Genomic DNA, 26,541 nt, shown 5'->3' with positions numbered 1-26,541 from the left:
CTTGGGCTCTCAGGTGCCAATGATGGGGCCCAATTAGCATTACAAAATACACAATGGCTTTGTCTCCTGGTACCTTTTCCCTCTGAGGAATCTTCATAGGTCTGGAACTCTGGGCTGAAAAATGGCACTTTCCCGGACCTGCACGTGGAACGCTCCGTCGATCTTTGCGCCGAGGGAAAAGGTGGCAGCCTTGGCCTCTCAGGTGTCAATTTTGGGGCCCCATTAACCCTAGAAAAGGCACAATTGCTTTCTACCCTGGCACCTTTTCCCTGGGAGAAATCTTCATCGGCCTCGAATTCTGGGATGAGAAACAGCACATTCCTGGACCCGCAAGTGGCACACCCCGTCGAGCTTTGCACTCAGGGAAAAGGTTGCAGCCTTCGGCTCTCAGGTGCCAATGATGGAGCCCCATTAACCCTAGAAAAGGAACAATCGCTTTCTGTCCTGACACCTTTTCCCAGGGAGGAATCTTCATCGGTCTGGAATTCTGGAATGAGAAACGGCAATTTCCCGGACCCTCACGTAGCACGCATGGTTGAGCTTTGCGCCCAGGGTATAGGAGGCAACCTTGGGCTCTCAGGTGCCAATGATGGGGCCCGATTAATCCTAGAAATGGAACAATCGCTTTCTGTCCTGGGAGCCTCTTCCCTGTGAGGAGTCTTCATCCGTCTGGAATTGAGGGCTGAAAAACGGCACTTTCCCAGACAAGAAAGTGGTACGCACCGTTGATGTTTGCGCCCACGGAAAAGGTGGCAGCCTTGAACTCTGAGGTGCCAATGATGGGGCACCATTGACCCTAGAAAAGGACAATTCGATTTCTGACCTGGCACCTTTTTCCTGGGAGGTGTGTTTGTCCGTCTGGAATTCTGGGCTGAAAAATGGCACTTCCCCGGACCCGCAAGTGGCACGCGCCGTCGACATATGCGCCCAGGCAAATGTGGCAGCCTTGGGCTCTCAGGTGCCAGTGATGGTGCCCCATTACCCCTACAAAAGGCACAATGGCTTTCTGTCCTGGCACCTTTTCCCAGGGAGGAATCTTCATAGCTTTGGAATTCTGGTCTGAGAATCGGCACTTTCCTGGACCCGCAAGTGGAACGCACCATGGAGCTTTGCGTCCAGGGAAAAGGTGGCAGTCTTGGGCTCTCAGGTGCCAATGATGGGGCCCCATTACCTTTACAAAAAGCACAATGGCTTTCTGTCCTGGCACCTTTTCCCTGGGAGGTGTCTTCGCCCATCTGGAATTCTGGGCTGAAAAACAGCACTTCCCCGGACCCGCAAGTGGCACGCGCCGTCGACATTTGCGCCCAGGCAAAAGGTGGCAGCCTTGGGCTCTCAGGTGCCAATGATGGGGCCCCGTTAACACTAGAAATATAACACTTGCTTTCTGTCCTGGCACCTTTTCCCAGGGAGGAATCTTCGTCCGTCTGGACCTCTGGGTTCAAAAATGGCACTGCCCCAAACCCGCACAAGGTACACACTGTCGAGCATTGCGCCCAGGGAAAATGGGGCAGCCTTCGGCTCTCAGGTGCCAATGATGGTGCCCCATTACCCCTACAAAAGGCACAATGGCTTTCTGTCCTGGCACCTTTTCCCAGGGAGGAATCTTCATCGGTTTGGAATTCTGGTCTGAGAATCGGCACTTTCCTGGACCCGCAAGTGGAACGCACCATCGAGCTTTGCGTCCAGGGAAAAGGTGGCAGTCTTGGGCTCTCAGGTGCCAATGATGGGGCCCCATTACCTTTACAAAAACCACAATGGCTTTCTGTCCTGGCACCTTTTCCCTGGGAGGAGTCTTCATTGGTCTGGAATTCTGGGCTGTAAAATGGCACTTTCTGGGACCAGCACGTGGCACGCGCTGTCGTGCTTTGCGCCCAGGGAAAAGGAGGCAACCTCTGGCTCTCAGATGCCAATGATGGGCCCCCATTAACACTAGAAATGGAACAATCGCTTTCTGTCCTGGGAGCCCTTTCGCTGGGAGGAGTCGTCATCCGTCTGGAATTCTGGGCTGAAAAACGGCCCTTTCCAGGACCCGCACAGGGTATGCACCGTCGAGTTTTGCACGCAGGGAAAAGGTGGCAGCCTTGGGCTCTCAGGTGCCAATGATGGGGCCCCATTACCCCTAGAAAAAGAACAATCACTTTCTGTCCTGGCACCTTTTCCCTGGGAGGAATCTTCATTGGTCTGGAATTCTGGGCTGAAAACGGCTCTTTCCCTTACTCGCATGGGACGCGCACCGTCGAGCTTTGCGCCCATGGAAAAGGTGGCAGCCTTGGGCTCTCAGGTGCCAAAGATGGGGCCCCATTACCCCTAGAAAAGGCACAATGGCTTTCTGTCCTGACACCTTTTCCCAGAGAGGAATAGACTTCCGTCTGGAATTCTGGGCTGAAAAACGGCCCTTTCCCACACCCGCACAGGGTATGCACCGTCGAGCTTTGCACCCAGGGAAAAGGTGGCAGCCTTGGGCTCTCAGATGCCAAGGATGGGGCCCAATTAGCATTACAAAATACACAATGGCTTTGTCTCCTGGTACCTTTTCCCAGGGAGGAATCTTCATAGGTCTGGAATTCTGGGCTGAAAAATGGCACTTTCCCGGAACCGCACGTAGAATGCTCCGTTGAGCTTGGCGCCCAGGGAAAAGGTGGCAGCCTTGGCCTCTCAGATATCAATTTTAGGGCCCCATTAACTCTAGAAAAGGCACAATTGCTTTCTGTCCTGGCACCTTTTCCCAGGGAGAAATCTTCGCTGGCCTGGAATTCTGGGATGAGAAACGGCACATTCCCGGACTTGCAAGTGGCACGCGCCGTCGACATTTGCGCCCAGGGAAAAGGTGGCAGCCTTGGGTTCTCAGGTGCCAAAGATGGGGCCCCATTACCCCTAGAAAAGGCACAATGGCTTTCTGTCCTGACACCTTTTCCCAGAGAGGAATCGACTTCCGTCTGGAATTCTGGGCTGAAAAAACGCCCTTTTCCAGACCCGCACAGGGTATGCACCGTCGAGCTTTGCACCCAGGGAAAATGTGGCAGCCTTGGGCTCTCAGGTGCCAATGATGGGGCCCCATTACCATTACAAAATACACAATGGCTTTGTCTCCTGGTACCTTTTCCCTGGGAGGAGTCTTCACAGGTGTGGAATTCTGGGCTGAAAAATGGCACTTTCCCGGACCCGCACGTGGAACGCTCCGTCGAGCTTTGCGCCCACGGAAAAGGTGGCAGCCTTGGGCTCTCAGGTGTCAATTTTGGGGCCCCATTATCTTTAGAAAAGGCACAATTGCTTTCTGTCCTGGCACCTTTTCCCTGGGAGGAATCTTCATCGGCCTCGAATTCTGGGATGAGAAACAGCACTTTCCTGGACCCGCAAGTGGCACGCACCGTTGAGCTTTGCGCTCAGGGAAAAGGTTGCAGCCTTCGGCTCTCAGGTGTCAATGATGGAGCCCCATTAACCCTAGAAAAGGAACAATCGCTTTCTGTCCTGACACCTTTTCCCAGGGAGGAATCTTCATCGGTCTGGAATTCTGGAATGAGAAACGGCAATTTCCCGGACCCTCACGTAGCACGCATGGTCGAGCTTTGCGCCCAGGGTATAGGAGACAACCTTGGGCTCTCAGTTGCCAATGATGGAGCCCGATTAACCCTAGAAATGGAACAATCGCTTTCTGTCCTGGGAGCCTCTTCCCTGTGAGGAGTCTTCATCCGTCTGGAATTCAGGGCTGAAAAACGGCAATTTCCCAGACAGGAAAGTGGTACGCACCGTTGATGTTTGCGCCCACGGAAAAGGTGGCAGCCTTGAACTCTGAGGTGCCAATGATGGGGCACCATTGACCCTAGAAAAGGACAATTCGATTTCTGACCTGGCACCTTTTCCCTGGGAGGTGTCTTCGTCCATCTGGAATTCTGGGCTGAAAAATGGCACTTCCCCGGAACCCGCAAGTGGCACGTGCCGTCGACATTTGCGCCCAGGCAAAAGGTGACAGCCTTGGGCTCTCAGGTGCCAATGATGGGGCCCCGTTAACACTAGAAAAATAACACTTGCTTTCTGTCCTGGCACCTTTTCCCAGGGAGGAATCTTCGTCCGTCTGGAAATCTGGGTTCAGAAATGGCACTGCCCGAAACCGCACAAGGTACACACCGTCGAGCTTTGTGCCCAGGGAAAAGGGGGCAGCCTTCGGCTCTCAGGTGCCAATGATGGTGCCCCATTACCCCTACAAAAGGCACAATGGCTCTCTGTCCTGGCACCTTTTCCCAGGGAGGAATCTCCATCGGTTTGGAATTGTGGAATGAGAATCGGCACTTTCCTGGACCCGCAAGTGGAACGCACCATCGAGCTTTGCGTCCAGGGAAAAGGTGGCAGTCTTGGGCTCTCAGGTGCCAATGATGGGGCCCCATTACCTTTACAAAAAGCACAATGGCTTTCTGTCCTGGCACCTTTTCCCTGGGAGGAGTCTTCATTGGTCTGGAATTCTGGGCTGTAAAATGGCACTTTCTGGGACCAGCACGTGGCACGCACTGTCGTGCTTTGCGCCCAGGGAAAAGGAGGCAACCTCTGGCTCTCAGATGCCAATGACGGGCCCCCATTAACACTAGAAATGGAACAATCGCTTTCTGTCCTGGGAGCCCTTTCCCTGGGAGGAGTCGTCATCCGTCTGGAATCCTGGGCTGAACAAAGCACTTTCTCTGACCTGCAGGTGGCAGGCACCATCTAGCTTTGTGCCCAGGGAAAAGGTGGCAGCCTTGGGCTCTCAGGTGCCAATGATGGGGCCCCGTTAACACTAGATAAATAACAATCGCTTTCTGTCCTGGCACCTTTTCCCTGGGAGGAATTTTCGTCCGTCTGGAAATCTGGGCTGAAAAAAGGCACTGCCCAAAACCCGCACAAGGTACACACCGTCGGGCTTTGCGCCCAGGGAAAAGGGGGCAGCCTTGGGCTCTCAGGTGCCAATGATGGTGCCCCATTACCCCTACAAAAGGCGCAATGGCTTTCTGTCCTGGCACCTTTTCCCAGGGAGGAATCTTCATCGCTTTGGAATTCTGGTCTGAGAATCGGCACTTTCCTGGACCCGCAAGTGGAACGCACCATGGAGCTTTGCGTCCAGGGAAAAGGTGGCAGTCTTGGGCTCTCAGGTGCCAATGATGGGGCCCCATTACCTTTACAAAAAGCACAATGGCTTTCTGTCCTGGCACCTTTTCCCTGGGAGGAGTCTTCATCCGTCTTGAATTGAGGGCTGAAAAACTGCACTTTCCCAGACAAGAAAGTGGTACGCGCCGTTGATGTTTGCGCCCACGGAAAAGGTGGCAGCCTTGAACTCACAGGTGCCAATGATGGGGCACCATTGACCCTAGAAAAGGACCATTCGATTTCTGACCTGGCACCTTTTTCCTGGGAGGTGTGTTTGTCCGTCTGGAATTCTGGGCTGAAAAATGGCACTTCCCCGGACCAGCAAGTGGCACGCGCCGTCGACATTTGCGCCCAGGCAATGACGGGCCCCCATTAACACTAGAAATGGAACAATCGCTTTCTGTCCTGGAAGCCTTTTCTCTGGGAGGAGTCGTCCTCCGTCTGGAATCCTGGGCTGAACAAAGGTCTTTCTCTGACCTGCACGTGGCAGGCACCATCTAGCTTTGTGCCCAGGGAAAAGGTGGCAGCCTTGGGCTCTCAGGTGCCAATGATGGGTCCCCGTTAACACTAGATAAATAACAATCGCTTTCTGTCCTGGCACCTTTTCCCTGGGAGGAATTTTCATCCGTCTGGAATTCTGGGTTAAAAAACGGCACTTCCCCGGACCTACAAGTGGAACGCACCGTCGAGCTTTGTGCCTAGGCAAAAGGTGGCAGCCTTGGGCTCTCAGGTGCCAATGACGGGCTCCATTACCACTAGATAAAGAACAATGGCTTTCTGTCCTGACACCTTTTCCCAGGGAGGAATCTTCATCGGTCTGGAATTCTGGAATGAGAAACGGCAATTTCCCGGACCCTCACGTAGCACGCATGGTCGAGTTTTGCGCCCAGGGTATAGGAGGCAACCTTGGGCTCTCAGGTGCCAATGATGGAGCCCGATTAACCCTAGAAATGGAACAATCACTTTCTGTCCTGGGAGTCTCCTCCCTGTGAGGAGTCTTCATCCGTCTGAAATTGAGGGCTGAAAAACAACACTTTCCCGGACAAGAAAGTGGTACGCGCCGTTGATGTTTGCACCCACGGAAAAGGTGGCAGCCTTGAACTCTGAGGTGCCAATGATGGGGCACCATTGACCCTAGAAAAGGACAATTCGATTTCTGACCTGGCACCTTTTCCCTGGGAGGTGTCTTTGTCCGTCTGGAATTCTGGGCTGAAAAATGGCACTTCCCCGGACCCGCAAGTGGCACGCGCCGTCGACATATGCGCCCAGGCAAATGTGGCAGCCTTGGGCTCTCAGGTGCCGATGATGGTGCCCCATTACCCCTACAAAAGGCACAATGGCTTTCTGTCCTGGCACCTTTTCCCTGGGAGGAATCTTCATCGGTTTGGAATTCTGGTCTGAGAATCGGCACTTTCCTGGACCCGCAAGTGGAACGCACCATCGAGCTTTGCGTCCAAGGAAAAGGTGGCAGTCTTGGGCTCTCAGGTGCCAATGATGGGGCCCCATTACCTTTACAAAAAGCACAATGGCTTTCTGTCCTGGCACCTTTTCCCTGGGAGGAGTCTTCATTGGTCTGGAATTCTGGGCTGTAAAATGGCACTTTCTGGGACCAGCACGTGGCATGCACTATCTTGCTTTGCGCCCAGGGAAAAGGAGGCAACCTCTGGCTCTCAGATGCCAATGACGGGCCCCCAGTAACACTAGAAATGGAACAACCGCTTTCTGTCCTGGGAGCCCTTTCCCTGGGAGGAGTCGTCATCCGTCTGGAATCCTGGGTTGAACAAAGTTCTTTCTCTGACCTGCACGTGGCAGGCACCATCTAGCTTTGCGCCCAGGGAAAAGCTGGCAGGTTTGGGCTCTCAGGTGCCAATGATGGGTCCCCATTATCACTAGAAAAATAACACTTGCTTTCTGTCCTGGCACCTTTTCCCAGGGAGGAATCTTCGTCCGTCTGGAAATCTGGCTTCAAAAATGGCACTGCCACAAACCCGCACAAGGTACACACCGTCGAGCTTTGCGCCCAGGGAAAAGGGGGCAGCCTTGGGCTCTCAGGTGCCAGTGATGGTGCCCCATACCCCTACAAAAGGCACAATGGCTTTCTGTCCTGGCACCTTGTCCCAGGGAGGAATCTTCATCGGCTTGGAATTCTGGTCTGAGAATCGGCACTTTCCTGGACCCGCAAGTGGAACGCACCATCGAGCTTTGCGTCCAGGGAAAAGGTGGCAGTCTTGGGCTCTCAGGTGCCAATGACGGGGCCCCATTACCTTTACAAAAAGCACAATGGCTTTCTGTCCTGGCACCATTTCCCTGAGAGGAGTCTTCATTGGTCTGGAATTCTGGGCTGTAAAATGGCACTTTCTGGGACCAGCACGTGGCACGCACTGTCGTGCTTTGCGCCCAGGGAAAAGGAGGCAACCTCTGGCTCTCAGATGCCAATGACGGGCCCCCATTAACACTAGAAATGGAACAATCGCTTTCTGTCCTGGGAGCCCTTTCCCTGGGAGGAGTCGTCATCCGTCTGGAATCCTGGGCTGAACAAAGCACTTTCTCTGACCTGCACGTGGCAGGCACAATCTAGCTTTGCGCCCAGGGAAAAGCTGGCAGCTTTGGGCTCTCAGGTGCCAATGATGGGTCCCCATTATCACTAGAAAAATAACACTTGCTTTGTCCTGGCACCTTTTCCCAGGGAGGAATCTTCGTCCGTCTGGAAATCTGGGTTCAAAAATGGCACTGCCCCAAACCCGCACAAGGTACACACCGTCGAGCTTTGTGCCCAGGGAAAAGGGGGCAGCCTTGGGCTCTCAGGTGCAAATGATGGTGCCCCATACCCCTACAGAAGGCACAATGGCTTTCTGTCCTGGCACCTTTTCCCAGGGAGGAATCTTCATCGCTTTGGAATTCTGGTCTGAGAATCGGCACTTTCCTGGACCCGCAAGTGGAACGCACCATCGAGCTTTGCGTCCAGGGAAAAGGTGGTAGTCTTGGGGTCTCAGGTGCCAATGATGGGGCCCCATTACCTTTACAAAACGCACAATGGCTTTCTGTCCTGCCACCTTTTCCCTGGGAGGAGTCTTCATTGGTCTGGAACTCTGGGCTGTAAAATGGCACTTTCCTGGACCCGCACGTGGAACGCTCCGTCGAGCTTTGCGCCCAGGGTAAAGGTGGCAGCCTTGGCCTCTCAGGTGTCAATTTTAGTGCCCCATTAACTCTAGAAAAGGCACAATGGCTTTCTGTCCTGGCACCTTTTCCCAGGGAGAAATCTTCGCTGGCCTGGAATTCTGGAATGAGAAACGGCACATTCCCGGACTTGCAAGTGGCACGCGCCGTCGAGCTTTGCGCTCAGGGAAAAGGTTGCAGCCTTCGGCTCTCAGGTGTCAATGATGGAGCCCCATTAACCCTACAAAAGGCACAATTGCTTTCTGTCCTGGCACCTTTTCCCTGGGAGAAATCTTCATCGGCCTCGAATTCTGAGATGAGAAACAGCACTTTCCTGGACCCGCACAAGGCACGCACCGTCGAGCTTTGCGCTCAGGGAAAAGGTTGCAGCCTTCGGCTCTCAGGTGCCAATGATGGGTCCCTATTACTCCTAGAAAAGGAGAAATCCATTCCTGTCCTGGCACCTTTTCCCAGGGAGGAATCTTCATCGGTGTGGAATTCTGGAATGAGAAACGGCAATTTCCCGGACCCTCACGAAGCACGCATGGTCGAGCTTTGCGCCCAGGGTATAGGAGACAACCTTGGGCTCTCAGGTGCCAATGATGGGGCCTGATTAACCCTAGAAATGGAACAATCGCTTTCTGTCCTGGGAGCCTCTTCCCTGTGAGGAGTCTTCATCCGTCTGGAATTCAGGGCTGACAAACGGCCCTTTCCCAGACAAGAAAGTGGTACGCGCCGTTGATGTTTGCACCCACGGAAAAGGTGGCAGCCTTGAACTCTGAGGTGCCAATGATGGGGCACCATTGACCCTAGAAAAGGACAATTCGATTTCTGACCTGGCACCTTTTCCCTGGGAGGTGTCTTCGTCCGTCTGGAATTCTGGGCTGAAAAATGGCACTTCCTGGACCCGCAAGTGGCACGCGCTGTCGACATTTGCGCCCAGGCAAAAGGTGGCAGCCTTGGGCTCTCAGGTGCCGATGATGGTGCCCCATTACCCCTACAAAAGGCACAATGGCTTTCTGTCCTGGCACCTTTTCCCAGGGAGGAATCTTCGTCCGTCTGGAAATCTGGGTTCAGAAATGGCACTGCCCGAAACCCGCACAAGGTACACACCGTCGAGCTTTGCGCCCAGGGAAAAGGGGGCAGCCTTGGGCTCTCAGGTGCCAATGATGGTGCCCCATTACCCCTACAAAAGGCACAATGGCTTTCTGTCCTGCCACCTTTTCCCAGGGAGGAATCTTCATCGGTTTGGAATTCTGGTCTGAGAATCGGCACTTTCCTGGACCCGCAAGTGGAACGCACCATCGAGCTTTGCGCCCAGGCAAAAAATGGCAGCCTTGGGCTCTCAGGTGCCAATGACGGGCCCCATTAACCCTAGAAATAGAACAATCGCTTTCTGTCCTGGCACCTTTTCCCTGGGAGGAGTCTTCATTGGTCTGGAATTCTGGGCTGAAAACGGCTCTTTCCCTTACCCGCATGTGGCACGCACCGTCGAGCTTTGCGTCCAGGGAAAAGGTGGCAACCTTGGGCTCTCAGGTGTCAATGATGGGGGCCGATTAACCCTAGAAATGGAACAATCGTTTTCTGTCCTGGGAGCCTCATCCCTGTGAGGAGTCTTCATCCGTCTTGAATAGAGGGCTGAAAAACGGCGCTTTCCCAGACAAGAAAGTGGTACGCGCCGTTGATGTTTGCGCCCACGGAAAAGGTGGCAGCCTTGAACTCTCAGGTGCCAATGATGGGGCACCATTGACCCTAGAAAAGGACAATTCGATTTCTGACCTGGCACCTTTTCCCTGGGGGGTGTCTTTGTCCGTCTGGAATTCTGGGCTGAAAAATGGCACTTCCCCGGACCCGCAAGTGGCACGCGCTGTCGAGCTTTGTTCCCAGGCAAAAGGTGGCAGCCTTGGGCTCTCAGGTGCCAATGACGGGCCCCATTACCACTAGAAAAAGAACAATCGCTTTCTGTCCTGGCACCATTCCCTGGGAGGAATCTTCATTGGTGTGGAATTCTGGGCTCAAAACGGCCCTTTCCCTTACCCGCATGTGGCACGCACCGTCGAGCTTTGCGCCCATGGAAAAGGTGGCAGCCCTGGGCTCTCAGCTGCCAATTTTGGGGCCCCATTAACCCCAGAAAAGGCACAATCGCTTTCTGTCCTGGCACCTTTTCCCTGGGAGAAATCTTCACTGGCCTGGAATTCTGGGATGAGAAACGGCACATTCCCGGACTTGCAAGTGGCACGCGCCGTCGACATTTGCGCCCAGGGAAAAGGTGGCAGCCTTGGGCTCTCAGGTGCCAAAGATGGGGCCCCATTACTCCTAGAAAAGGCACAATGGCTTTCTGTCCTGACACCTTTTCCCAGAGAGGAATCGACTTCCGTCTGGAATTCTGGGCTGAAAAACGGCCCTTTCCCGGACCCGCACAGGGTATGCACCGTCGAGCTTTGCACCCAGGGAAAAGGTGGCAGCCTTGGGCTCTCAGGTGCCAATGATGGGGGCCACTTAGCATTACAAAATACACAATGGCTTTGTCTCCTGGTACCTTTTCCCTCTGAGGAATCTTCATAGGTCTGGACTTCTGGGCTGAAAAATGGCACTCTCCCGGACCCGCACGTGGAACGCTCCGTCGAGCTTTGCGCCCAGGGAAAAGGTGGCAGCCTTGGGCTCTCAGGTGTCAATTTTGGGGCCCCATTAACCCTAGAAAAGGCACAATTGCTTTCTGCCCTGGCACCTTTTCCCTGGGAGAAATCTTCATCGGCCTCGAATTCTGGGATGAGAAACAGCACATTCCTGGACCCGCAAGTGGCACGCACCGTCGAGCTTTGCACTCAGGGAAAAGGTTGCAGCCTTCGGCTCTCAGGTGCCAATGATGGGTCTCCATTACTCCTAGAAAAGGAGAAATCCATTCCTGTCCTGACACTCTTTCCCTGGGAGGAATCTTCATCGGTCTGGAATTCTGGAATGAGAAACGGCAATTTCCCGGACCCTCACGCAGCACGCATGGTCGAGCTTTGCACCCAGGGTATAGAAGGCAACCTTGGGCTCTCAGGTGCCAATGATGGGGGCCGATTAACCCTAGAAATGGAACAATCGCTTTCTGTCCTGGGAGCCGCTTCCCTGTGAGGAGTCTTCATCCGTCTGGAATTGAGGGCTGAAAAACGGCACTTTCCCGGACAAGAAAGTGGTACGCACCGTTGATGTTTGCGCCCACGGAAAAGGTGGCAGCCTTGAACTCTGAGGTGCCAATGATGGGGCACCATTGACCCTAGAAAAGGACAATTCGATTTCTGACCTGGCACCTTTTCCCTGGGAGGTGTCTTCGCCCGTCTGGAATTCTGGGCTGAAAAATGGCACTTCCCCGGACCAGCAAGTGGCACGCGCCGTCGACATTTGCGCCCAGGCAATGACGGGCCCCCATTAACACTAGAAATGGAACAATCGCTTTCTGTCCTGGGAGCCTTTTCTCTGGGAGGAGTCGTCCTCCGTCTGGAATCCTGGGCTGAACAAAGCACTTTCTCTGACCTGCACGTGGCAGGCACCATCTAGCTTTGTGCCCAGGGAAAAGGTGGCAGCCTTGGGCTCTCAGGTGCCAATGATTGGTCCCCGTTAACACTAGATAAATAACAATCGCTTTCTGTCCTGGCACCTTTTCCCTGGGAGGAATTTTCATCCGTCTGGAATTCTGGGCTGAAAAACGGCACTTCCCCGGACCTACAAGTGGAACGCACCGTCGAGCTTTGTGCCTAGGCAAAAGGTGGCAGCCTTGGGCTCTCAGGTGCCAATGACGGGCTCCATTACCACTAGATAAAGAACAATGGCTTTCTGTCCTGACACCTTTTCCCAGGGAGGAATCTTCATCGGTCTGGAATTCTGGAATGAGAAACGGCAATTTCCCGGACCCTCACGTAGCACGCATGGTCGAGTTTTGCGCCCAGGGTATAGGAGGCAACCTTGGGCTCTCAGGTGCCAATGATGGAGCCCGATTAACCCTAGAAATGGAACAATCACTTTCTGTCCTGGGAGTCTCCTCCCTGTGAGGAGTCTTCATCCGTCTGAAATTGAGGGCTGAAAAACGGCACTTTCCCGGACAAGAAAGTGGTACGCGCCGTTGATGTTTGCACCCACGGAAAAGGTGGCAGCCTTGAACTCTGAGGTGCCAATGATGGGGCACCATTGACCCTAGAAAAGGACAATTCGATTTCTGACCTGGCACCTTTTCCCTGGGAGGTGTCTTTGTCCGTCTGGAATTCTGGGCTGAAAAATGGCACTTCCCCGGACCCGCAAGTGGCACGCGCCGTCGACATATGCGCCCAGGCAAATGTGGCAGCCTTGGGCTCTCAGGTGCCGATGATGGTGCCCCATTACCCCTACAAAAGGCACAATGGCTTTCTGTCCTGGCACCTTTTCCCTGGGAGGAGTCTTCATTGGTCTGGAATTCTGGGCTGTAAAATGGCACTTTCTGGGACCAGCATGTGGCATGCACTATCGTGCTTTGCGTCCAGGGAAAAGGAGGCAACCTCTGGCTCTCAGATGCCAATGACGGGCCCCCATTAACACTAGAAATGGAACAATCGCTTTCTGTCCTGGGAGCCCTTTCCCTGGGAGGAGTCGTCATCCGTCTGGAATCCTGGGTTGAACAAATCACTTTCTCTGACCTGCACGTGGCAGGCACCATCTAGCTTTGCGCCCAGGGAAAAGCTGGCAGCTTTGGGTTCTCAGGTGCCAATGATGGGTCCCCATTATCACTAGAAAAATAACACTAGCTTTCTGTCCTGGCACCTTTTCCCAGGGAGGAACCTTCGTCCGTCTGGAAATCTGGCTTCAAAAATGGCACTGCCCCAAACCCGCACAAGTTACACACCATCGAGCTTTGCGCCCAGGGAAAAGGGGGCAGCCTTGGGCTCTCAGGTGCCAATGATGGTGCCCCATACCCCTACAAAAGGCACAATGGCTTTCTGTCCTGGCACCTTTTCCCAGGGAGGAATCTTCATCGGTTTGGAATTCTGGTCTGAGATTCGGCACTTTCCTGGACCCGCAAGAGGAACGCACCATCGAGCTTTGCGTCCAGGGAAAAGGCGGCAGTCTTGGGCTCTCAGGTGCCAATGATGGGGCCCCATTACCTTTACAAAAAGCACAATGGCTTTCTGTCCTGGCACCATTTCCCTGAGATGAGTCTTCATTGGTCTGGAATTCTGGGCTGTAAAATGGCACTTTCTGGGACCAGCACGTGGCACGCACTGTCGTGCTTTGCGCCCAGGGAAAAGGAGGCAACCTCTGGCTCTCAGATGCCAATGACGGGTCCCCATTAACACTAGAAATGGAACAATCGCTTTCTGTCCTGGGAGCCCTTTCCCTGGGAGGAGTGATCATCCGTCTGGAATTCTGGGCTGAAGAAAGCACTTTCTCTGACCTGCACGTGGCAGGCACCATCTAGCTTTGCGCTCAGGGAAAAGCTGGCAGCCTTGGGCTCTCAGGTGCCAATGATGTGTCCCCGTTAACACTAGATAAACAACAATCGCTTTCTCTCCTGGCACCTTTTCCCTGGGAGGATTTTTCGTCCGTCTGGAATTCTGGGCTGAAAAACGGCACGTCCCCAGACCTGCAAGTGAAATGCACCGTCGAGCTTTGTGCTCAGGCAAAAGGTGGCAGCCTTGGGCTCTCAGGTGCCAATGATGGTGCCCCATTACCCCTAGAAAAAGAACAATCGCTTTCTGTCCTGACACCTTTTCCCAGAGAGGAATCGACTTCCGCCTGGAATTCTGGGCTGAAAAACGGCCCTTTCCCGCACCTGCACAGGGTATGCACCGTCGAGCTTTGCACCCAGGGAAAAGGTGGCAGCCTTGGGCTCTCAGATGGCAATGATGGAGCCCAATTAGCATTACAAAATACACAATGGCTTTGTCTCCTGGTACCTTTTCCCTCTGAGGAATCTTCATAGGTCTGGAATTCTGGGCTGAAAAATGGCAATTTCCCGGACCCGCACGTAGCACGCATGGTCGAGCTTTGCAGCCAGGGTATAGAAGGCAACCTTGGGCTCTCAGGTGCCAATGATGGGGGCCGATTAAACCTAGAAATGGAACAATCGCTTTCTGTCCTGGGAGCCTCTTCCCTGTGAGGAGTTTTCATCCGTCTGGAATTGAGGGCTGAAAAACGGCACTTTCCCAGACAAGAAAGTGGTACGCACCGTTGATGTTTGCGCCCACGGAAAAGGTGGCAGCCTTGAACTCTGAGGTGCCAATGATGGGGCACCATTGACCCTAGAAAAGGACAATTCGATTTCTGACCTGGCACCTTTTCCCTGGGAGGTGTCTTCGTCCGTCTGGAATTCTGGACTGAAAAATGGCACTTCCCCGGACCCGCAAGTGGCACGCGCCGTCGACATTTGCGCCCAGGCAAAAGGTGGTAGCCTTGGGTTCTCAGGTGCCAATGATGGGGCCCTGTTAACACTAGAAAAATAACACTTGCTTTCTGTCCTGGCACCTTTTCCCAGGGAGGAATCTTCGTCCGTCTGGAAATCTGGGTTCAAAAATGGCACTGCCCCAAACCGGCACAAGGTACACCCCGTCGAGCTTTGCGTCCAGGGAAAAGGTGGCAGTCTTGGGCTCTCAGGTGCCAATGACGGGGCCCCATTACCTTTACAAAAAGCACAATGGCTTTCTGTCCGGGCACCTTTTCCCTGGGAGGAGTCTTCATTGGTCTGGAATTCTGGGCTGTAAAATGGCACTTTCTGGGACAAGCACGTGGCACGCACTGTCATGCTATGTGCCCAGGGAAAAGGAGGCAACCTCTGGCTCTCAGATGCCAATGACGGGCCCCCATTAACACTAGAAATGGAACAATCGCTTTCTGTCCTGGGAGCCTTTTCCCTGGGAGGAGTCGTCATCCGTCTGGAATCCTGGGCTGAACAAAGGTCTTTCTCTGACCTGCACGTGGCAGGCACCATCTAGCTTTGCACCCAGGGAAAAGGTGGCAGCCTTAGGCTCTCAGCTGCCAACGATGGGTCCCCATTAACACTAGATAAATAACAATCGCTTTCTGTCCTGGCACCTTTTCCCTGGGAGGAATTTTCGTCCGTCTGGAATTCTGGACTGAAAAACGGCACTTCCCCGGACCTGCAAGTGGAACGCACCGCCGAGCTTTATGCCCAGGCAAAAGGTGGCAGCCTTGGGCTCTCAGGTGCCAATGATGGGGCCCCATTACCCCTAGAAAAAGAACAATGGCTTTCTGTCCTGGCACCTTTTCCCAGGGAGGAATCTTCATTGGTCTGGAATTCTGGGCTGAAAACGGCTCTTTCCCTCACCCGCATGTGGCACGCACCGTCGAGCCTTGCGCCCAGGGAAAAGGTGGCAGCCTTGGGCTCTCAGGTGCCAAAGATGGGGCTCCATTACCCCTAGAAAAGGCACAATGGCTTTCTGTCCTGACACCTTTTCCCAGAGAGGAATCGACTTCCGTCTGGAATTCTGGGCTGAAAAACAGCCCTTTCCCGGACCCGCACAGGGTATGTACCGTCGAGCTTTGCACCCAGGGAAAAGGTGGCAGCCTTGGGCTCTCAGCTGCCAATGATGGGGCCCAATTAGCATTACCAAATACACAATGGCTTTGTCTCCTGGTACCTTTTCCCAGGGAGGAATCTTCATAGGTCTGGAATTCTGGGCTGAAAAATGGCACTTTCCCGGACCCGCATGTGGAACGCTCCGTCAAGCTTTGCGCCCAGGGAAAAGTTGGCAGACTTGGCCTCTCAGGTGTCAATTTTGGGGCCCCATTAACTCTAGAAAAGGCACAATTGCTTTCTGTCCTGGCACCTTGTCCCTGGGAGAAATCTTCATCGGTCTCCAATTCTGGGATGAGAAACAGCACATTCCTGGACCCGCAAGGGGCACGCACCCTCGAGCTTTGCGCTCAGGGAAAAGGTTGCAGCCTTCGGCTCTCAGGTGTCAATGATGGAGCCCCATTAACCCTAGAAAAGGAACAATCGCTTTCTGTCCTGACACCTTTTCCCAGAGAGGAATCTTCATCGGTTTGGAATTCTGGTCTGAGAATCGGCACTTTCCTGGACCCACAAGTGGAACGCACCATCGAGCTTTGCGTCCAGGGAAAAGGTGGTAGTCTTGGGCTCTCAGGTGCCAATGATGGGGGCCGATTAACCCTAGAAATGGAACAATCGCTTTCTGTCCTGGGAGCCTCTTCCCTGTGAGGAGTCTTCATCCGTCTGGAATTGAGGACTGAAAAACGGCACTTTCCCAGACAAGAAAGTGGTACGCGCCGTTGATGTTTGCGCCCACGGAAAAGGTGGCAGCCTTGAACTCTGAGGTGCCAATGATGGGGCACCATTGACCCTAGAAAAGGACAATTCGATTTCTGACCTGGCACCTTTTCCCTGGGAGGTGTCTTCGTCCGTCTGGAATTCTGGGCTGAAAAATGGCACTTCCCCGGAACCGCAAGTGGCACGCGCCGTCGACATTTGCGCCCAGGGAAATGGTGGCAGCCTTGGGCTCTCAGGTGCCAATGATGGGGCCCCGTTAACACTAGAAAAATAACACTTGCTTTCTGTCCTGGCACCTTTTCCCAGGGAGGAATCTTCGTCCGTCTGGAAATCTGGGTTCAAAAATGGCACTGCCTCAAGCCCGCACAAGGTACACACCGTCGAGCTTTGCGCCCAGGGAAAAGGGGGCAGCCTTGGGCTCTCAGGTGCCAATGATGGTGCCCCATTACCCCTACAAAAGGCACAATGGCTTTCTGTCCTGGCACCTTTTCCCAGGGAGGAATCTTCATCGCTTTGGAATTCTGGTCTGAGAATCGGCGCTTTCCTAGACCCGCAAGTGGAACGCACCATCGAGCTATGCGTCCAGGGAAAAGGTGGCAGTCTTGGGTTCTCACGTGCCAAAGATGGGGCCCCATTACCTTTACAAAAAGCACAATGGCTTTCTGTCCTGGCACCTTTTCCCTGGGAGGAGTCTTCATTGGTCTGGAATTCTGGGCTGTAAAATGGCACTTTCTGGGACCAGCACGTGGCACGCACTGTCGTGCTTTGCGCCCAGGGAAAAGGAGGCAACCTCTGGCTCTCAGATGCCAATGACGGGCCCCCATTAACACTAGAAATGGAACAATCGCTTTCTGTCCTGGGAGCCCTTTCCCTGGGAGGAGTGATCATCCGTCTGGAATTCTGGGCTGAAGAAAGCACTTTCTCTGACCTGCACGTGGCAGGCACCATCTAGCTTTGTGCCCAGGGAAAAGGTGGCAGCCTTGGGCTCTCAGGTGCCAATGATGGGTCCCCGTTAACACTAGATAAATAACAATCGCTTTCTGTCCTGGCACCTTTTCCCTGGGAGGAATTTTCGTCCGTCTGGAATTCTGGGCCGAAAAACAGCACGTTTCCGGACCTGCAAGTGGAACGCACCGTCGAGCTTTGTGCCCAGGCAAAAGGTGGCAGCCCTGGGCTTTCAGGTGCCAGTGATGGGGCCCCATTACCCCCAGAAAAGGCACATTCGCTTTCTGTCCTGACACCTTTTCCCTGGGAGGAATCTTCATTAGTCTGGAATTCTGGGCTGAATACGGCTTTTTCCCTTACCCGCACATGGCGCGCACCGTCGAGCTTTGCGCCCAGGGAAAAGGTGGCAGCCCTGGGCTCTCAGCTGCCAATTTTGGGGCCCCATTAACCCCAGAAAAGGCACAATCGCTTTCTGTCCTGGCACCTTTTCCCAGGGAGAAATCTTCGCTGGCCTGGAATTCTGGGATGAGAAACGGCACATTCCCGGACTTGCAAGTGGCACGCGACGTCGACATTTGCGCTCAAGGAAAAGGGGGCAGCCTTGGGCTCTCAGGTGCCAAAGATGGGGCCCCATTACCCCTACAAAAGGCACAATGGCTTTCTGTCCTGACACCTTTTCCCAGAGAGGAATCGACTTCCGTCTGGAATTCTGGGCTGAAAAACGGCCCTTTCCCGCACCCGCACAGGGTATGCACCGTCGAGCTTTGCACCCAGGGAAAAGGTGGCAACCTTGGGCTCTCAGGTGCCAATGATGGGGCCCAATTAGCATTACAAAATACACAATGGCTTTGTCTCCTTGTACCTTTTCCCTCTGAGGAATCTTCATAGGTCTGGAATTCTGGGCTGAAAAAAGGCACATTCCCGGACCCGCACGTGGAATGCTCCGTCGAGCTTTGCGCTCACGGAAAAGGTGGCAGCCTTGGCCTCTCAGGTGTCAATTTTGGGGCCCCATTACCCCTACAAAAGGCACAATTGCTTTCTGTCCTGGCACCTTTTCCCTGGGAGAAATCTTCATCGGCCTCGAATTCTGGGATGAGAAACAGCACTTTCCTGGACCCGCAAGTGGCACGCACCGTCGAGCTTTGCGCTCAGGGAAAAGGTTGCAGTCTTCGGCTCTCAGGTGTCAAGGATGGAGCCCCATTAACCCTAGAAAAGGAACAATCGCTTTCTGTCCTGACACCTTTTCCCTGGGAGGAATCTTCATCGGTCTGGAATTCTGGAATGAGAAACGGCAATTTCCCGGACCCTCACGTAGCACGCATGGTCGAGCTTTGCACCCAGGGTATAGAAGGCAACCTTGGGCTCTCAGGTGCCAATGATGGGGGCCGATTAAGCCTAGAAATGGAACAATCGCTTTCTGTCCTGGGAGCCTCTTCCCTGTGAGGAGTCTTCATCCGTCTGGAATTGAGGGCTGAAAAACGGCACTTTCCCGGACAAGAAAGTGGTACGCGCCGTTGATGTTTGCGCCCACGGAAAAGGTGGCAGCCTTGAACTCTGAGGTGCCAATGATGGGGCACCATTGACCCTAGAAAAGGACCATTCGATTTCTGACCTGGCACCTTTTCCCTGGGAGGTGTCTTCGTCCGTCTGGAATTCTGGGCTGAAAAATGGCACTTCCCCGGACCCGCAAGTGGCACGCGCCGTCGACATTTGCGCCCAGGCAAAAGGTGGTAGCCTTGGGTTCTCAGGTGCCAATGATGGGGCCCCGTTAACACTAGAAAAATAACACTTGCTTTCTGTCCTGGCACCTTTTCCCAGGGAGGAATCTTCGTCCGTCTGGAAATCTGGGTTCAAAAATGGCACTGCCCCAAACCGGCACAAGGTACACCCCGTCGAGCTTTGTGTCCAGGGAAAAGGTGGCAGTCTTGGGCTCTCAGGTGCCAATGACGGGGCCCCATTACCTTTACAAAAAGCACAATGGCTTTCTGTCCGGGCACCTTTTCCCTGGGAGGAGTCTTCATTGGTCTGGAATTCTGGGCTGTAAAATGGCACTTTCTGGGACAAGCACGTAGCACGCACTGTCATGCTTTGCGCCCAGGGAAAAGGAGGCAACCTCTGGCTCTCAGATGCCAATGACGGGCCCCCATTAACACTAGAAATGGAACAATCGCTTTCTGTCCTGGGAGCCTTTTCCCTGGGAGGAGTCGTCATCCGTCTGGAATCCTGGGCTGAACAAAGGTCTTTCTCTTACTTGCACGTGGCAGGCACCATCTAGCTTTGCACCCAGGGAAAAGGTGGCAGCCTTAGGCTCTCAGGTGCCAACGATGGGTCCCCGTTAACACTAGATAAATAACAATCGCTTTCTGTCCTGGCACCTTTTCCCTGGGAGGAATTTTCGTCCGTCTGGAATTCTGGACTGAAAAACGGCACTTCCCCGGACCTGCAAGTGGAACGCACCGCCGAGCTTTATGCCCAGGCAAAAGGTGGCAGCCTTGGGCTCTCAGGTGCCAATGATGGGGCCCCATTACCCCTAGAAAAAGAACAATGGCTTTCTGTCCTGGCACCTTTTCCCTGGGAGGAATCTTCATTGGTCTGGAATTCTGGGCTGAAAACGGCTCTTTCCCTCACCCGCATGTGGCACGCACCGTCGAGCCTTGCGCCCAGGGAAAAGGTGGCAGCCTTGGGCTCTCAGGTGCCAAAGATGGGGCCCCATTACCCCTAGAAAAGGCACAATGGCTTTCTGTCCTGACACCTTTTCCCAGAGAGGAATCGACTTCCGTCTGGAATTCTGGGCTGAAAAACGGCCCTTTCCCGGACCCGCACAGGGTATGTACCGTCGAGCTTTGCACCCAGGGAAAAGGTGGCAGCCTTGGGCTCTCAGCTGCCAATGATGGGGCCCAATTAGCATTACCAAATACACAATGGCTTTGTCTCCTGGTACCTTTTCCCAGGGAGGAATCTTCATAGGTCTGGAATTCTGGGCTGAAAAATGGCACTTTCCCGGACCCGCATGTGGAACGCTCCGTCAAGCTTTGCGCCCAGGGAAAAGTTGGCAGACTTGGCCTCTCAGGTGTCAATTTTGGGGCCCCATTAACTCTAGAAAAGGCACAATTGCTTTCTGTCCAGGCACCTTGTCCCTGGGAGAAATCTTCATCGGTCTCCAATTCTGGGATGAGAAACAGCACATTCCTGGACCCGCAAGGGGCACGCACCCTCGAGCTTTGCGCTCAGGGAAAAGGTTGCAGCCTTCGGCTCTCAGGTGTCAATGATGGAGCCCCATTAACCCTAGAAAAGGAACAATCGCTTTCTGTCCTGACACCTTTTCCCAGAGAGGAATCTTCATCGGTTTGGAATTCTGGTCTGAGAATCGGCACTTTCCTGGACCCACAAGTGGAACGCACCATCGAGCTTTGCGTCCAGGGAAAAGGTGGTAGTCTTGGGCTCTCAGGTGCCAATGATGGGGGCCGATTAACCCTAGAAATGGAACAATCGCTTTCTGTCCTGGGAGCCTCTTCCCTGTGAGGAGTCTTCATCCGTCTGGAATTGAGGACTGAAAAACGGCACTTTCCCAGACAAGAAAGTGGTATGCGCCGTTGATGTTTGCGCCCACGGAAAAGGTGGCAGCCTTGAACTCTGAGGTGCCAATGATGGGGCACCATTGACCCTAGAAAAGGACAATTCGATTTCTGACCTGGCACCTTTTCCCTGGGAGGTGTCTTCGTCCGTCTGGAATTCTGGGCTGAAAAATGGCACTTCCCCGGAACCGCAAGTGGCACGCGCCGTCGACATTTGCGCCCAGGGAAATGGTGGCAGCCTTGGGCTCTCAGGTGCCAATGATGGGGCCCCGTTAACACTAGAAAAATAACACTTGCTTTCTGTCCTGGCACCTTTCCCAGGGAGGAATCTTCGTCCGTCTGGAAATCTGGGTTCAAAAATGGCACTGCCTCAAGCCCGCACAAGGTACACACCGTCGAGCTTTGCGCCCAGGGAAAAGGGGGCAGCCTTGGGCTCTCAGGTGCCAATGATGGTGCCCCATTACCCCTACAAAAGGCACAATGGCTTTCTGTCCTGGCACCTTTTCCCAGGGAGGAATCTTCATCGCTTTGGAATTCTGGTCTGAGAATCGGCGCTTTCCTAGACCCGCAAGTGGAACGCACCATCGAGCTATGCGTCCAGGGAAAAGGTGGCAGTCTTGGGTTCTCACGTGCCAAAGATGGGGCCCCATTACCTTTACAAAAAGCACAATGGCTTTCTGTCCTGGCACCTTTTCCCTGGGAGGAGTCTTCATTGGTCTGGAATTCTGGGCTGTAAAATGGCACTTTCTGGGACCAGCACGTGGCACGCACTGTCGTGCTTTGCGCCCAGGGAAAAGGAGGCAACCTCTGGCTCTCAGATGCCAATGACGGGCCCCCATTAACACTAGAAATGGAACAATCGCTTTCTGTCCTGGGAGCCCTTTCCCTGGGAGGAGTGATCATCCGTCTGGAATTCTGGGCTGAAGAAAGCACTTTCTCTGACCTGCACGTGGCAGGCACCATCTAGCTTTGTGCCCAGGGAAAAGGTGGCAGCCTTGGGCTCTCAGGTGCCAATGATGGGTCCCCGTTAACACTAGATAAATAACAATCGCTTTCTGTCCTGGCACCTTTTCCCTGGGAGGAATTTTCGTCCGTCTGGAATTCTGGGCCGAAAAACAGCACGTTTCCGGACCTGCAAGTGGAACGCACCGTCGAGCTTTGTGCCCAGGCAAAAGGTGGCAGCCCTGGGCTTTCAGGTGCCAGTGATGGGGCCCCATTACCCCCAGAAAAGGCACATTCGCTTTCTGTCCTGACACCTTTTCCCTGGGAGGAATCTTCATTAGTCTGGAATTCTGGGCTGAATACGGCTTTTTCCCTTACCCGCACATGGCGCGCACCGTCGAGCTTTGCGCCCAGGGAAAAGGTGGCAGCCCTGGGCTCTCAGCTGCCAATTTTGGGGCCCCATTAACCCCAGAAAAGGCACAATCGCTTTCTGTCCTGGCACCTTTTCCCAGGGAGAAATCTTCGCTGGCCTGGAATTCTGGGATGAGAAACGACACATTCCCGGACTTGCAAGTGGCACGCGACGTCGACATTTGCGCTCAAGGAAAAGGGGGCAGCCTTGGGCTCTCAGGTGCCAAAGATGGGGCCCCATTACCCCTAGAAAAGGCACAATGGCTTTCTGTCCTGACACCTTTTCCCAGAGAGGAATCGACTTCCGTCTGGAATTCTGGGCTGAAAAACGGCCCTTTCCCGCACCCGCACAGGGTATGCACCGTCGAGCTTTGCACCCAGGGAAAAGGTGGCAACCTTGGGCTCTCAGGTGCCAATGATGGGGCCCAATTAGCATTACAAAATACACAATGGCTTTGTCTCCTTGTACCTTTTCCCTCTGAGGAATCTTCATAGGTCTGGAATTCTGGGCTGAAAAAAGGCACATTCCCGGACCCGCACGTGGAACGCTCCGTCGAGCTTTGCGCTCACGGAAAAGGTGGCAGCCTTGGCCTCTCAGGTGTCAATTTTGGGGCCCCATTATCTTTAGAAAAGGCACAATTGCTTTCTGTCCTGGCACCTTTTCCCTGGGAGAAATCTTCATCGGCCTCGAATTCTGGGATGAGAAACAGCACTTTCCTGGACCCGCAAGTGGCACGCACCGTCGAGCTTTGCGCTCAGGGAAAAGGTTGCAGTCTTCGGCTCTCAGGTGTCAAGGATGGAGCCCCATTAACCCTAGAAAAGGAACAATCGCTTTCTGTCCTGACACCTTTTCCCTGGGAGGAATCTTCATCGGTCTGGAATTCTGGAATGAGAAACGGCAATTTCCCGGACCCTCACGTAGCACGCATGGTCGAGCTTTGCACCCAGGGTATAGAAGGCAACCTTGGGCTCTCAGGTGCCAATGATGGGGGCCGATTAAGCCTAGAAATGGAACAATCGCTTTCTGTCCTGGGAGCCTCTTCCCTGTGAGGAGTCTTCATCCGTCTGGAATTGAGGACTGAAAAACGGCACTTTCCCAGACAAGAAAGTGGTACGCGCCGTTGATGTTTCGCCCACGGAAAAGGTGGCAGCCTTGAACTCTGAGGTGCCAATGATGGGGCACCATTGACCCTAGAAAAGGACAATTCGATTTCTGACCTGGCACCTTTTCCCTGGGAGGTGTCTTCGTCCGTCTGGAATTCTGGGCTGAAAAATGGCACTTCCCCGGACCCGCAAGTGGCACGCGCCATCGACATTTGCGCCCAGGGAAATGGTGGCAGCCTTGGGCTCTCAGGTGCCAATGATGGGGCCCCGTTAACACTAGAAAAATAACACTTGCTTTCTGTCCTGGCACCTTTTCCCAGGGAGGAATCTTCGTCCGTCTGGAAATCTGGGTTCAAAAATGGCACTGCCCCAAACCGGCACAAGGTACACCCCGTCGAGCTTTGCGTCCAGGGAAAAGGTGGCAGTCTTGGGCTCTCAGGTGCCAATGACGGGGCCCCATTACCTTTACAAAAAGCACAATGGCTTTCTGTCCGGGCACCTTTTCCCTGGGAGGAGTCTTCATTGGTCTGGAATTCTGGGCTGTAAAATGGCACTTTCTGGGACAAGCACGTAGCACGCACTGTCATGCTTTGCGCCCAGGGAAAAGGAGGCAACCTCTGGCTCTCAGATGCCAATGACGGGCCCCCATTAACACTAGAAATGGAACAATCGCTTTCTGTCCTGGGAGCCCTTTCCCTGGGAGGAGTGATCATCCGTCTGAAATTCTGGGCTGAAGAAAGCACTTTCTCTTACTTGCACGTGGCAGGCACCATCTAGCTTTGTGCCCAGGGAAAAGGTGGCAGCCTTGGGCTCTCAGGTGCCAACGATGGGTCCCCGTTAACACTAGATAAATAACAATCGCTTTCTGTCCTGGCACCTTTTCCCTGGGAGGAATTTTCGTCCGTCTGGAATTCTGGACTGAAAAACGGCACTTCCCCGGACCTGCAAGTGGAACGCACCGCCGAGCTTTATGCCCAGGCAAAAGGTGGCAGCCTTGGGCTCTCAGGTGCCAATGATGGGGCCCCATTACCCCTAGAAAAAGAACAATGGCTTTCTGTCCTGGCACCTTTTCCCTGGGAGGAATCTTCATTGGTCTGGAATTCTGGGCTGAAAACGGCTCTTTCCCTCACCCGCATGTGGCACGCACCGTCGAGCTTTGCGCCCAGGGAAAAGGTGGCAGCCTTGGGCTCTCAGGTGCCAAAGATGGGGCCCCATTACCCCTAGAAAAGGCACAATGGCTTTCTGTCCTGACACCTTTTCCCAGAGAGGAATCGACTTCCGTCTGGAATTCTGGGCTGAAAAACGGCCCTTTCCCGGACCCGCACAGGGTATGTACCGTCGAGCTTTGCACCCAGGGAAAAGGTGGCAGCCTTGGGCTCTCAGCTGCCAATGATGGGGCCCAATTAGCATTACCAAATACACAATGGCTTTGTCTCCTGGTACCTTTTCCCAGGGAGGAATCTTCATAGGTCTGGAATTCTGGGCTGAAAAATGGCACTTTCCCGGACCCGCATGTGGAACGCTCCGTCAAGCTTTGCGCCCAGGGAAAAGGTGGCAGACTTGGCCTCTCAGGTGTCAATTTTGGGGCCCCATTAACTCTAGAAAAGGCACAATTGCTTTCTGTCCTGGCACCTTGTCCCTGGGAGAAATCTTCATCGGTCTCCAATTCTGGGATGAGAAACAGCACATTCCTGGACCCGCAAGGGGCACGCACCCTCGAGCTTTGCGCTCAGGGAAAAGGTTGCAGCCTTCGGCTCTCAGGTGTCAATGATGGAGCCCCATTAACCCTAGAAAAGGAACAATCGCTTTCTGTCCTGACACCTTTTCCCAGGGAGGAATCTTCATCGGTTTGGAATTCTGGTCTGAGAATCGGCACTTTCCTGGACCCACAAGTGGAACGCACCATCGAGCTTTGCGTCCAGGGAAAAGGTGGTAGTCTTGGGCTCTCAGGTGCCAATGATGGGGGCCGATTAACCCTAGAAATGGAACAATCGCTTTCTGTCCTGGGAGCCTCTTCCCTGTGAGGAGTCTTCATCCGTCTGGAATTGAGGACTGAAAAACGGCACTTTCCCAGACAAGAAAGTGGTACGCGCCGTTGATGTTTCGCCCACGGAAAAGGTGGCAGCCTTGAACTCTGAGGTGCCAATGATGGGGCACCATTGACCCTAGAAAAGGACAATTCGATTTCTGACCTGGCACCTTTTCCCTGGGAGGTGTCTTCGTCCGTCTGGAATTCTGGGCTGAAAAATGGCACTTCCCCGGACCCGCAAGTGGCACGCGCCATCGACATTTGCGCCCAGGGAAATGGTGGCAGCCTTGGGCTCTCAGGTGCCAATGATGGGGCCCCGTTAACACTAGAAAAATAACACTTGCTTTCTGTCCTGGCACCTTTTCCCAGGGAGGAATCTTCGTCCGTCTGGAAATCTGGGTTCAAAAATGGCACTGCCTCAAGCCCGCACAAGGTACACACCGTCGAGCTTTGCGCCCAGGGAAAAGGGGGCAGCCTTGGGCTCTCAGGTGCCAATGATGGTGCCCCATTACCCCTACAAAAGGCACAATGGCTTTCTGTCCTGGCACCTTTTCCCAGGGAGGAATCTTCATCGCTTTGGAATTCTGGTCTGGGAATCGGCGCTTTCCTGGACCCGCAAGTGGAACGCACCATCGAGCTATGCGTCCAGGGAAAAGGTGGCAGTCTTGGGTTCTCACGTGCCAAAGATGGGGCCCCATTACCTTTACAAAAAGCACAATGGCTTTCTGTCCTGGCACCTTTTCCCTGGGAGGAGTCTTCATTGGTCTGGAATTCTGGGCTGTAAAATGGCACTTTCTGGGACCAGCACGTGGCACGCACTGTCGTGCTTTGCGCCCAGGGAAAAGGAGGCAACCTCTGGCTCTCAGATGCCAATGACGGGCCCCCATTAACACTAGAAATGGAACAATCGCTTTCTGTCCTGGGAGCCCTTTCCCTGGGAGGAGTGATCATCCGTCTGAAATTCTGAGCTGAAGAAAGCACTTTCTCTGACCTGCACGTGGCAGTCA

This window comes from Pithys albifrons, chromosome 12 (assembly GCF_047495875.1).
Source record: "Pithys albifrons albifrons isolate INPA30051 chromosome 12, PitAlb_v1, whole genome shotgun sequence".
Taxonomy (NCBI): Eukaryota; Metazoa; Chordata; class Aves; order Passeriformes; family Thamnophilidae; genus Pithys; species Pithys albifrons.
The sequence above is the reverse complement of the archived record's forward strand: the minus strand, read 5'-3'. Positions refer to the sequence as shown.